Genomic DNA, 13,724 nt, shown 5'->3' on the forward strand with positions numbered 1-13,724 from the left:
ATAGACATAGGTGGGCATTTCTGTTGGTCACATGCCTGGGACTGGAATTGCTGGTTATGGGATATGCATCTTTTCAACTTTGGTAGACAGTGCCAAACTCTTTTCTAAAATGGTTGTATAAATTTATATTCCCACGAGCAGTGTAAGAGCATCCAGTTACTCCACATCTTTGTCAGTACTTAAAGTCTTTTTTATTTTAGACTGTGGACAGTGGTTTTAGTGTGTGTTTCCCTGGTTACCAATGATTTTGAATGATTTTCAGTTTATTGGCCATTTAAATATTCTCTTTTTTTAAGCACCTGTTCAAACGCTTTGCCTAGTTTTCTATTATCTTTTTCTCTTACTTATTTGTAGGTATTCTAACAATATTCTATATTAGTCCTTTGTCAGTTTTATGTATTGAAAACATCTTTTCCCACTTTGGCTTGCCTTTTTATACTCTTAGTGATGTCACTTGATAAATGAAGTTTAGTGTAGTCCAATTTATCAATCATTTCTTTTAAGTTGAGTGCTTTTGTGACCTGTTTGAGAAAGCTTTACCCGCTCCAAGATAATGAAGACAGTGCCCTTTATTGTGTCCTAGAAGCTTTATTGTTTTAGCTTTCCTATTTAAACCTATAAACCACTGGAATTAATTTTTATGGTGTGAGGTAGGGGTCGACTTTTATTTTTCCCTTATGGATATCCAGTAGTTGATCTCTTACTAGTTAACGAGAGGACTGTCCTTTCCCCACTGTTGTGCAGTGCCATCTTTGTCATAAATCCATTATATGTGTACACATACACACTTAGGTGGCTCATTTTGTAGGTTCTCTGTTTGCTTCTCCTTGTACCAATGCCAACTATCTTAATTACTGCACCTTTAAAAAATCTTGATATCTGATAGTGTAAAGATTGTCTTGGGTGTTCTTAGCCCTTAGAATTGCCTTATCAATTTTTATACACTCATAGCACCTTCTGGGACTTTTATTGGCATTATGTTGAATCTGTAAATCAATTTGGAGAAAAATGACATCTTTATAATATTGAGTCTTCTAGTCCATAAACATGATATATCCCCTCATTTATTTAGGTCTTCTTTATCTCAATAATATTTTATAGTTTATAGTTTTTATAGTAGAAGTTTCTCCAATTTTCTGTTAGATTTATATCTAAGTATTTGATCTTTTTAATGCTATTATAAGTGGTAGATTTAAAAAATTTTTGCTTTCTGTTTGTGGCTAGCATATACACAATTGATTTCTGTATATTGATCTTGTATTCAATGACCTGGCTAAATTTATGTATTTACTCTAATAATTTATCTGTAGATTCTTTTGGATTTTCTATGTATGCAATCATGTCATTGGTGAAAGACAACAATTTAATATTTTTCTTTCTACTCTTATACATTCAAAAATATTTTCTTTCCTTATTACACTGGCTAGGACCTCTAATACAATGCAGAGTAGAATTTCTGATAGCAAACTATTCACAAACTCTAGGGAAAAGCTTCTAATATTTTACTATTAAGTATAATACTTGCTGTCGATTTATCAGATTAAGGAAGTGCCTTTGATTCTTAATTTTCTATAAGTTTTTAGTCATAAATGGATATTGAATTTTATACGCATTTTTGTGCTTATTGATTACATAACTTTTCTCCTGTATTCCGTTCATGTGGCAATTTGAACCTGGGCTTTAATCTTTAAAAGCCTGGTTTATTTCTGGGGAGCCATTAGTCCTTCAGTGTGACCCTTCAGAGGTCCCAACTAAAAACCTGGGATAATTATAAGGGCCTCTCCTCTTTGGTGTAACCTCAATACCAACTTTTGTTCCCCAAACTCTATGAAACCACTGAAAGTTCTCAGCCTATCATTTGCTGTTTTAGACAACGCTTTAATGAGCTTTCTTTTGCCGTTAATCCTATTTAAAAAAACTTTATTTTTTAGAGTAGCTTTAGGTTCACAGCAAAATTAAGAGGAAGGTACAGAGATTTCCTGTATACCCCCAGCCCCACACATGCATAGCCTCCCCATCACCAACATCCTCCACTAAAGTGGAACATTTGTTACAATTGATGAACCTACATTGACACATCATAATCACTGAAAGTCCATAGTTTACCTTAGGGTTCACTCTTGGTGTTGTACATTCTATGGGTTTGGGCAAAGGTATGGCAACATATATCCATCATTATAGTATCATACAGAGTATTTTCACTGCCTTCAAAATCCTCTGTGCTTTGCCTGTTCATCCTTTCCTCACCTCAACCCCTGGTGACCACGCCTTTATCTTTTTGCACCATGTCATTTACCTCCTTAGAATAAACTCCCAAATGTGTGATTTGCTGATTCAAAGTATGACTCTCTAGAAAATCTCAGTTTTCTCTCACCAACAGTTCGTGGAAGTATTCTGTGATGGGCCCCTTGCAAGATTCCTGCACGCTCTACCAAGAGGACTGCAGAGAACCCAGTGCCCAGGAAAAGAGCAGGAATTCAGGCCTTAGGAAATGCTCATAAGGGACTAGGCTCGGAGCCGCAGGATAAGCAGACCCACAACTTGAGTCAGCAGAGTACAGAGTTAAATAGCAGTACAATGCAGACTGCCCATCCTTCCTTTTACCACAAGCTGCCAAAGTCTAGCTGAGATACCAAAACCAGAATAAATTCATTCATAGAATAACCAGTTGTCAAATTCAGTTTTGATGTTTCCGACAGGGCAATTTTTTTCTAACTGCATCAGCTTATTTAGTTTTTAGATGGCTGCCTGGACACAAACATTTAAACTTGTGTTTATGAATAATTTAAAAGGGAAATCCAGCATGGTTAGCAGTAATCAGCTCCTCATCAGATTCCCTAATGATGGTTCCTCCTTTCTCATGCCCTTCCAAGATTCAAGAGAGGTCATCTGTGTTTGGACTGTGGTCTCAAAAAAGATGAGAATCTGAAACTCTTGCTGACTTATGGAGGCGAAATGGAATCGCCTCAGCTGGCATTTTATCTCAATGACCTTTCATTGGAATCCTCAAGAGTGCAGGATTGACTCAATGGGACTTCCATATGGTCATATGGAGGTCTCCTAGCCTCATGCTAACCTGGTCTTCGCTTATGGAAAGGTCCCTGTTCGGAGGGTCAGGATGCAGTGCTGCCGTATGCACAGCTCCAATGGGCACTGTTCACATATATGGTACAATGGAGTTCTGCAACCTAATGTTACAGGCTTGAATATGAGTCCTCAACTAAGCCACTGGGAATATATCTGGTGATATTCCATCTTGGGGATGGGATAGGGCAGGAGAAATGCCCCACTGCCAGTGAAGGGAGGATTTCCAGGCTGACCAGCTTGATAGTGACTCTGGAGAAGATGGTGATCACCCTGGCTGCCAATGGGTGTCAAGGTAGTCCATCTGGAGGTGACATAGTGTTTCGATAGAGCTCAGGTAATAGGCTTCTGGGAGACTGAGTGAGTGATGAGAACAGGACTCCAGCCATAGGCTCCAGCCTAGACCTGACAACAGAGATGACAGAGCCCAGACCTGAAGCCCTGGTAGACTCTTCAGGCAGCATGCAGGCAGCGGGGACCAGGTGGTCACTGGGCTGTAGGGTCAGGTGATGATGACTCTCAGAAGACACCAAGGTCAAAGGTGCCAGCTCCAGGGCTCAAGTTCAGAGCAGGACCAGCATCCCCTGAGCTCCTGACTCAGGACGCATGCCAGGGCCAGAGCATATCATCGGAATCTGAATGGCCTCAGCAGCAGTGGAGGAGCCAGGTGGCTCCTGGGTGGGGATTGCCAGCCTTGATTGGGGGGGCCTCAAATCAGATACTGGGGGCTGTTTTTGCATGTTCAGATCCATGTGGAGGGCAGACCTTGTTCAGGTGGGCTTCTTGAATTCTATATGCAAAGGAGGAAATGTGGTTTCATGAAACATCACTAGTTTCAGAGTCACACAGACTAGATGTGAATGTTGGGCTCAGACCTACCCGACAAAAATGCATTGAATGCCTATCACCAGCCAGTGGGGGGAAAAGACACAGAACAGGTAATTACAGAAGAACTAAATGCGCCAAAGTGGTAGCATTGGGGGTGTGGGGGAGGATGAGAAAAGATTCCACACGCCAAGAGACACTGTGTGTGTGTGGGGGGGTGGTGGTGGTGGTTGTGGTAGGGAAGAATTGGGGTGCCCCAGGCAGCGAGTACATGGAGGACATTCTGGAGGTCAGAGAGTGGCAGCTCACGAGAGAAGAAGGAAAGTTCGGTCTAACTGGAGAGAAGAGAGAGAGGGGCTGCGTGGTATGGAAGAGGCTGGAGGGTGGACCAGAACCGGGTCCTAGAGGACCTCAGAGCCTCGTGAAGCATTTTGGACCCAATCGGTTGGGCCACGGGATACCACTGAAATGTGTTACACAAGGTTCCCTGACCAGACCTGGGTTTCAGAATCTTCCTCATTCAAAGAGTGGTCTGAGGACTAGCGGCATGGCCACCCCCTAGAGCTTGTTGGGAACGCAGACTCTCTGACCTCACCCTGGACCTACTGAATCAGAACCTGCCTGTGAACAGGGTCCCCATGGCTCGTCCGCATCTCCAGGTCTAAGAAGCCCTGCTTTACCAAGTGCCCGCTGGTGGTTCTTGGAGACTGGAGGGGAGGGAGCCACAGGGGAGTACAACGGTACAGTCAGGAAGCTGTTCTGGTAATTCAGGGGAGAGATGGTGGGGACCTGAACCAAGCCTGTGGCAGGAGGGATGTAGAGAGACCCACCTGGGGCCGGTCTGAACACATCGCTCCCCTGCTTGTCCCCCTCCACCTCTGCCTCCCGAACACCCCATCTCTTCAGATGGGCCTCCCACCACTCTCCTCTCAGCACTTTGCCCCACAGACTCCTGCACTGCCCCTCACGTCTTCCCCTGCCACTGCAGCTCAGTCTCCCTCCCATCCCACTCCCTGTAACAACCCCCTTCCACTCGGTTACTGCAGCCAGGGTGGTCCATCAACAGCTCGGCACTGACCCGGAGCTCCCCAGCTCACAGGCCCCTGATGGCTCCCTGTCTCCTTCGAGATCAAGTCTGTGTCTCCACTGGCATTCAGGGCTTTTCACAGTTGGGACCATCCCTCTTACAGCCACATGTCCCACTGCACCTGAGCAGATCATGCCCTTTGGTCGGGAATACACGTGGCTTCCCACTGCTTTCACCTCCCATTGGCCTTCCAGAATCCTACTATCGTCCCAGTCTTTCCTAACTCTCCCAACCACGTGAACCCCCTCTCACACAGGCAGTACTTGCACGACGTTTTTCTTTATGCTGGAAGAGAGTATTTGTTGTTACATTTTCTGGTTATCAAAATGTTACGGGTATATTGTCTATGTTAGGAAGATGTTGAAAAAGACAAGGAAGATAGTTACACTCTCCTGAAAACCAATCACCCAGAGATAATCACTGCTCAGAATTTGATGCAGCTTCTCAATGACATGCTCTGGAAATCCACTGCTCAGAGCCCACGGCCCCAGCTGGCAGCCTCTAGCTGGAGCCGAGGAAGATGAGGCCCCAGATGGGACACACAGAGCCACCACTCTGTGTCTCTTGTAGGACAAAGGACACCACATCACCTGCTCCAGAAGGGCCTCAAATCACTGTGAGGAGGTCGGGGGACCTCAGGGCTGTGGCGAAGGCAGCCCAATCTAACTAGAGCAGAGCGGAGGGATGGTGGATGGTTGGAGGGTGGGGAGGAGGTCTGGGCTCCTGGGGTCTGTGGCGTGTGTGTCAGCTCTGCGTGGCGCCAGGCCCTGATACCTCCAGCCCGCAGGCTCTCTGCCCTCTGCGCTCTGCACGCAGCCCAGCCAGCAAGCCAGCATCACTTCACTTCTGTTCCACAAACATTCCCTATCCTGGGCCCTCCACCAGGAGAGCCAGGAACACAGTGCCACCAGACAATCCCTGTCCCCAAGGAGCTCTCGGCCTGGTGGGCTAAGAGTAGTCATCTTGCCAGGCTCAGACCCTCCATCAGCAGCTCTTCAAGGCCAAGGTGCCTTAGCCCTATTTTGAGGGTAAACCCCGGGCAACCAAGTGTCCAAGCCGCTGGTGGCCAGGCAGCCACTGTCTTCCCCCCAGGTCTCACTCTGTGCAAGCGGTTTCCCGATTCCTCTCACTGGAACAGGACCTTGCTCTAAACTCTGTCCTCTTGGCTGGAATCGCCAACCCTTAGCACCAGCAGTGCCCCCGAGCCAGGGAATTGAGGGGGACCCTGTGAGAAGCAGACAAGCCTGCTTGATGGGGAACTTTGGCCCTGCCTGAGATGCAGAGGGGACAGGTTCCCTTCCTTCCCTCCACCCTCTCACCTCCAATGGCACCAGAAACACAGAGAATTCCTCGAACATTGTCCACGTTCTTTAAGGGCTCATGGGAGGGAAGAGAGACATGTCAAAATAATCCTGTGCAATGTGGCAAGTGTCAAAAAGAGATACACAGGAGTTAAGGGAGCAGCCTTCTGTTCAGACAGGTTAGGGAAAGGCTTTAGAGATGAGGTAACATTTAAGCTGGGTTTTGAAGGAAGAATAGGTATTTTCCAAGTAAACAAGGATGGAAGGGCGTTTTCAGATGTGTATTCCAGAAAACTCCCCATGACAGCTAGCGTGAAGGATGAATTGCAGGAGGGTCTTTGAGGATCAGGGAGGGGGCTTGGAGGCAGGGTAGCTGATGTGACGGTCCAGGCTGGAGACGCACGCACTGGGGCCTGGGAGATGCACTGTGAAGGAGGCCATGGGAAACGGCCAGCCAACGACCTGTAGCTTCAGGGATCGAGGCCTCCTGGAATTCGCAGAGCCGGAGAAGCGCCACCCCGAAGACTGTGCAGGCAGCCAGAACTTGAACCAGAGCCAGGAGGCCTGTGGCTCCCACTCTGAACCCCCACGCGGCGGGAGGGGTTGTTTAGACACTTGAAGGCATCTTGGCTGGTGGGAGGGCACTTTGTAAGTGATCTTAAGAGATTAAGTGCATCCTTTATTAAGAGAAATGGTGACACCTCTGCCAGCTTGCTGTGAGTTTGTTTATCGAAGTCCCCCCTCCTCCCCCAAATGGGACAAAACACAGAACTGCAATTATTTCTAAAATCCTAAATTGGCTCCTTTTTTCTAGGAAAATGGCCTTTGGTTCAATTAATTCTTATCCTGGAGAAGCAGTTAGACATCTGATTGGAGGAGGAGCTGTGGGAGAGATGGCTGTTCCCCTCGGCTCTTTCATTGTCATCCAGTTAAACCAAGATTTGTCAAATGCCCACCATGGATGCAGCTCTGGGCAGGGAGCTGCAGACCCCCCACTGTGGGAACCCCACTCTGTGCCCCACAGGAGCTCACAGAAATAGCAGGGAGACAGAAATGAACCAATAAACCAATAAATAGCTCTGACACTAGGCAAAGTGAGCAGAGACTGAGGGAAGCTGGGCATGGGCAGAGCGATCTGGGGAGAGAGGCCGTCCAGGCAGAGAGAATGGCTGGATCAAAGGCTCCAGGGTGTGAAAGGGGAAGGAATGTTCAGGAAGGAGAAGGTAGATTGGTGTTGCGTGGTGTAACTCACACTCTCCAAGGTTTATCGCTTGCAAAAATTTTCATCAGCCTGCTGTCATTCACTCCTTATGACCAGCCCATACGTTGCACAGATAGAGAAGCGGAGACTCAGAGGTGAGTGGTGAAAACAGCAGCTACCGTTTGTCACACACTAAGTGTATGGCATCTGTTCTGTTTGCTTATGGTATTGCAGGGAATTTAATTCCTATATGTACCTTACGAATTAGACATTTTTATCCCCATTTTGCAGATGAAGAAACTGAGGCTCAGAGAAGTGAGTCCACAGCAGAACCAGGGCTCTGACCCAGATCTTCTGGCTCTGAAGTCTGTGTTCCTTTCAAAATCTCACGTGAGAAGGGTTGAGGCTGGGGAGGCAGGTCAAGGCCAAGAGACGAGGGACTTCTGACGCCACTGGGAGGCTAAGACTTGGACCAGGGAGGCTTGCGGATTTGTGACAAGGCATAAACCATGGTCAGAGGAGAGCGGACCACAGTGTGGCTTCCAATGTGGCCTTCCAATGGCCTTCCAATGAAGGGCAAAGACCAATGGCCTTCCGCTTCAAAGTCACATTGCTGACTGAAGTACCTCCCAGCTCCATCTCTCACCCACCCGACGTCGTGGCTATAGCTGGTGGCCGTGGTCCCAGGTCCTACTTCTCCTCTCCTTGGCTTCTCCTGGCGTCTGAGTGATTTTGATGTCCGAGGGGATGGATGCTCTGAGAGCAGAGGCTCTCTGTTCCTGGATCCACTCCACCCCGAGTGCTCCTTCCCTCCCTAGCCTCGTTGCTCCCCAGAGTGGCTCCCCTGAAGGTATAGCAAACGCCAGGGGCACAAAATTCCTGAGCGCGAATTTGTTTCTCTGCCTTTGCACCAGACCCTTCCTTTTTCTCCCTGTCTATCAGCCCCACATGGCTAATAACTAAAATGAAATGAAATAAAATAAATTTAAAAATCTCTGTTCTCATGCAGTTTACATTTTAGTGGTGGGAACAGACAATCCACTAGTATATTAAATAGTGGCATTTAATAGCCCTAGAAAGAAAAACTAGATGCGGGAGAGGAGGTATGGAATGTTGGGGGGAGGAAGGTTGACATGGTAGAGAGGATGGCAGGGAGGGCCTCTGGGAGAAGGTGACTGGAGTAAATGCCTGATGGCAGTGAGAAGGTGAGTCACGTGGACACCGGGCAGGGACAGCAACTGCAGGGAGTCAGGGAACGTGCTGGAGTCTCCAGGAACAGCTGGCGGCCAGTGTGGGCAGAGGGGAGAGAGCAAAGTCAGGAGGAGGAGAGGCTGGACACAGGTGGGGCAGCTTGTCGCCTGCAGGTCACTGGAAGCCTCTGTCCTTTGCTCTGACTTACTCTGATGGGAGCCATGGGAGGGTTTTGAGCAGAGCAGTGACATATCTGACTTACTTTTAAAAAGGGTCACTCTAGGCACTGTGGAAAATAGACTACACTGGCAAGGACAAGTTCAGAGCCTACGGCAATGATCCAAGGGCCAGATGAGGGTGGCTCAGCCTGGGCAGGTGCAGGAGCAGAGTGGGTGGTGAGTGGTGAGATTCTGGACATACTTTGAAAGTAGAGTTGAATCAATTTGCTGATGGGTCAGATGCATGATGGAAGAGAAAGAGAGGTGTCAAGGGTGACACCAAGAAGTTTGGTCTGAGCATCTGGAAAAATGTAGCTGCCGGTAACGGAGATTAGAACGGCGGCAGCAGGGGCTGCCCTGCGGGCCGATCAGGAGCTCAGTTTGGGACACATTAGGTGTAAGGTGCTATCAGTCACACTGGCTGCCCCTGCTTCATCCCTGTTACTTCTCCTGCTCCCCAGGCCAGAACTCTCTGTTTTACTCAATCCACCACAGCCCCTGATATGCTGTTCCCTCTGCACAAAACGCCCTTCCCGTCCCGTTCGCCCTCCAGCAGCCGGCTCACGTACCAAGTCCTCAGCAGGGCAGTGAACCCTCTCCATCTACCCTGCCAATTAAATGCCTGATCTCTGATAGCACTATTCCTTCTGGACAGATCTGTCTCGTTATTTCATAGCAGGCTCTCTGGGCCTTCTGTCTCCCTTGAGACATGGAGCTCCCCGCGGGAGCCGTGCCTGATTGACCTCTGGCTGCTCGGCTTGGTGTTGGGGTTAAGAATAAGCACTAAAGTCAAACAAGTCTGGGTTGGAGCCCCAGATCTGCTACTTGGTAGCTGTGGCCCTTAAGCAATTTGCTCGACTATTCTGAGCCTTGGTTTCCACATCTGGAAAATGAAGAGGATAGTGGTGGCTTTGTTTTAGGGTTGATCTGAGGAGTAAGTGAGTTAATACCTACACAGTGCTTGCTGCTGGGCTTGGCGTGTATTAATCCCTTAGCAAATGCTAACATAACTTAATAATGACAAGGAGTGTTCTTTAGGCTCCGCTAGGGGCCTGTTTGGAGAGTGGACAGAGGGTCAGGGAGGTCACCGAGGAAGGGAGCTGAGCCATCCTCCAGGGAAAAATGGTGAGGCCAGTGCCCAGGCAGGGGCGGGGCAGACGGCCCCAGGGACTGTTCTTGGGGTGGAATGAGCAGGACATGGTGACATGGGTCGTAGGTGGGGAGAAAAAGAGGAATCGTAGCCGCCCCAGCCCTGAGATCTCTCCAGGCCAGCTTTACAATTCTAAACAGCTGTGCTCTCTCACTTGGTCAAAGTCACTCAGCGCCGAGCTTCACCCGCCGCGGGCTGCGGGAGGCCTGACATTTCAGCGGTGTTTACAGTATCGACCAGCTAATTTTAGACACCAACATCCGCAGGATAACAGGGCAAAAGATAACCTTCCCAGAGCTGCTCCAGTGACAGCGCTCACAAGACGGTGCCACTAGGAGCGAAGCAAGTGTTCATTGGATGCCTGCTTTGGGCCCAGCCCAGGCGTTGATGGTATGGGTATAAATAGCCCGTCCTTGGTAGGTCAAGAGAGAGAAAGTGCCCCTGACAAGGCAGCAGCCCCAGGATTCTGGTTCAGGCTCTCTTCTCGCTGATCATCAACTCTCAGGTGACTTGACCCACTGCCCTGCCCTCACCAGACCCCTTCAGCACCTTTCTGTCCCCAGGGCACTCCAACTCTTGTCTTGGAGGCTCCTTCCCTAAGGCTCTAGGCTTAGCAGGCACTTTCCAGAATAGGAGAGAGCCAGAGGCAGGATCACAGGACCCCTGGGGTGGAGCCATCCGGCCAGGTCAAGGTGGAGCAAGTGTGAGAGGATTGGTGGTGAGGACCAGGGGTGGCCACTTCTTTCTTTGGGCCTCATCTGTCAAATGTCCCAACAATCTCTCCCGGGCAGGATTATATCAGGGAGAGGTACAGAGAGCCCAGCATGGCGCCTGGGATACGCGAGGCCCTTGGCAGCTTTTGTTGTCTTCTTTCTCTTCCCAGCCACCCTCCCCGCCCACTCTTCCTCACTGCCCTGCAGGCAGCGGTTCTGGGGTGGGCAGAGCAGGGAGCCAGACTGTGGGCCCAGACACAGGCCATGAGATGGGCTTAGCTTTGCCCCAGCTGCACACTTGGCTCTGGGACGTAGGCCCTTTCAGACCCCCTAACTCAGGGTGTCACCGGCCTGGCTGACACTGAGAGAGGATGCGGGGTCCTCCATGCAGCCCCAGCCCCTCCTGCTCCTCACTGCTTGAAGAGGCAGCCCTGTGACAGCCTTGCATTCAGCTCTGACACTGCGTCGCTCCCCACCACACCCGCTTCCCCCCCAACCAGGAGGAGGGTTGACCCCCTGATGGCTGTGTGGAGCCCAGCGCTAACTCTAGACTGACAGCCTCTGTCTGGGCACTTTGCTGGACACCATCCAGCGCTGTCTGGCCCCGCCGTGGGCAGCCTGTCAAGCTGTGCACAGTGTCTCCTCCATAGGGCTGCCGGGTTCTGCGCCAGCGCGAGCTGGAGCCAGCCCCCCGCCTATACTCCGACACCTCCTTTCTCTCCTGACTGTCCAAGGACGAACCCACGGCCCGTGCTCCAAGGTGGACCCCAGCTCACTACCTTCCCTCAGGGTGACTTCTTGGGGCTTTGGTGTCATTTTCTGCAACAGGCTGAGTAGGGTCATCTCAGACTGCATCACTGAGCCTCAGAGGGGGAGGAAGAAGTTGGGCTCCTGAAACGTTTTTCCCAAGAGGCCCCTAATTTGCCCAATTCCCTTCTGGTCACCAGCTTGGGAATGTTGGGAGGCACAGCCTTGGTCAAACCTCAGACATGTCCCCTGGTTCCTCTCTTCTGGGAGAGTGAGTGCTTCACTTCCCCTGGCTCCACGACTAAGGGGGCTTCAGGAAGGAGACAATCTGCTCCAAGATGACTTAATGTCCCTTCACAGGCAGAGAAGAAGTTGGCAAATCCAAACAGCAGCTTCTGTGGTTTAAAGGAAAAGTTCTACCTAACCAGCACAAGTCCTAGACAGGGCAGAGCCGATGAGGCCTGAATGTAAACCATAGTGGTGGCAAGGAGCAGGTGTGCGTGATAGATATTCACGTGTGACAGTGGAATGAATAAAGAGGAAAAACTCCTGACAAAAGCATCACGAGGTTGATAGTAGTATTCCCATTTTAGAAATAAGAAAGTGAAGCTCAGAGAGGTTAAGTGACTTGCCCAAAGTAACACAGAAAGTACATGATAGCATCAAGATAATGAACCCAAATCTCAAACTGTCAGGCTCTAAAGCACACGTTTGTCACCACTGGGGCCCCTAGAGGAAGGTGTGTGTACACTGGACAGGCAGGGATGCAGAGATCTCCTTAGGTCACTTGTCCAAGGAAGGCTCAGGATTTTCTGGAGAACTGGACAGGATGGGATGTGGGAGCACAGTATCCCCAAGGTTCAAGAAGGTAATGAGCAGACGCGCTGTCGGTTCTGCTTGGGGAAGGAGCCACGCCTCTAATTGGCTTCAGGGATAAAGACATGGTTGAACGTGGGGACAAGCTATTTACAGCACAGTGGGAAACATCTGTTTCTATTTGCATGATCAAAACCCAGCTTGGTGCTCTGGGATACTGGGCCGGGGAGGACTGGGGAGCTGGCAGGGACAGCCACTGGGCTGGGATGGCCAGGGAACTGCTCAGCTTTGAAGTGTTTGCAGAACTTCCTAATTAAAGGCTAGGCCCACAAGGAAGCAAGTCGAGTGATGTTTAGGAATTGGAGTCTGGACTGCTGCAAATCTCCATGTTGAAAATTAATCCCTTTTCTGGCTCTAAGATGATGTACTTTGATATTATCTCAGATGAATGTGGCTTTACCACTATTATCCAGTTGGGCTCTCCAGAGTTAAAATGTATGTCCTGGAGCAAGGATGGCAAATATGTGCAAACATCTGCCAGCTACCATCCCGTACCCGTGACAGACATCACTAATCAATCAAAGCGTCATTTCCCATGGAGGCTAAACAAAGCTTTAGAATTGAGAGCACTGCAGGCAGCCACTACCAACTGAATCAAATAGAAACAGAAAATAAAATCTATTTGCCATCCTTCCAGTGAACATCAGGTGTGCTCTACAAGCCTCTTAGGTATGTCCCAGAGGACAGGTAGATCTTGTGTAAAGCAAGCTCACTAGATCAAAGCCATTGTTTCAAAAACGATGATGCTAGGGTGGGTGCAATACAAGGGTGGGTAAACCCACAGCCAGGGAACCAGAGACTCCAGTCCAGTCTGTCCTTCCAGCTCTACCTTGTGGTCTCTCTCAGCTTAACCAAATGATTGACCAAGCCTCTACTTGACCAGCTCCAGCGATGGGGAACTCACTACCTTACAAAGCAGCCTATACATTTTTTTTGGTCAACTCTCAACAGTGTAGCCTATGGAATCAGCTGGTCCTGAGTTTGCATCCTGGCTTATTGTGTTATAACTGTGTGACTTTGAGCAAGCACGTCATCTCTCATGTATAAAGTGTGGGGAAATCATTTTTGCTTCAGGAAGGTGTGAAATGTAACTGGATGTATGTTAAACAACTTGCAGGATGCCTCATACGTGGTCGATGCACAAAGCTTGTAGATTCTTTTCATTTTCAAATTATGCCAAAATCTGCCTTATTGAAGCTTCCTCCACGGGTTCCTTTGGGAACCAGAATACATCTGCTTCCGCCTCCCCATGACAGCCTAGCAGATGTTTAAAGACACATTTGCAGACAGAGTGTCACATCTCAGTTCCTTCAACATTTCCAGAAATCTTC

Source organism: Ceratotherium simum, chromosome 16, assembly GCF_057802395.1.
Source record: "Ceratotherium simum simum isolate JZ-2026a chromosome 16, ASM5780239v1, whole genome shotgun sequence".
Classification (NCBI taxonomy): Eukaryota; Metazoa; Chordata; class Mammalia; order Perissodactyla; family Rhinocerotidae; genus Ceratotherium; species Ceratotherium simum.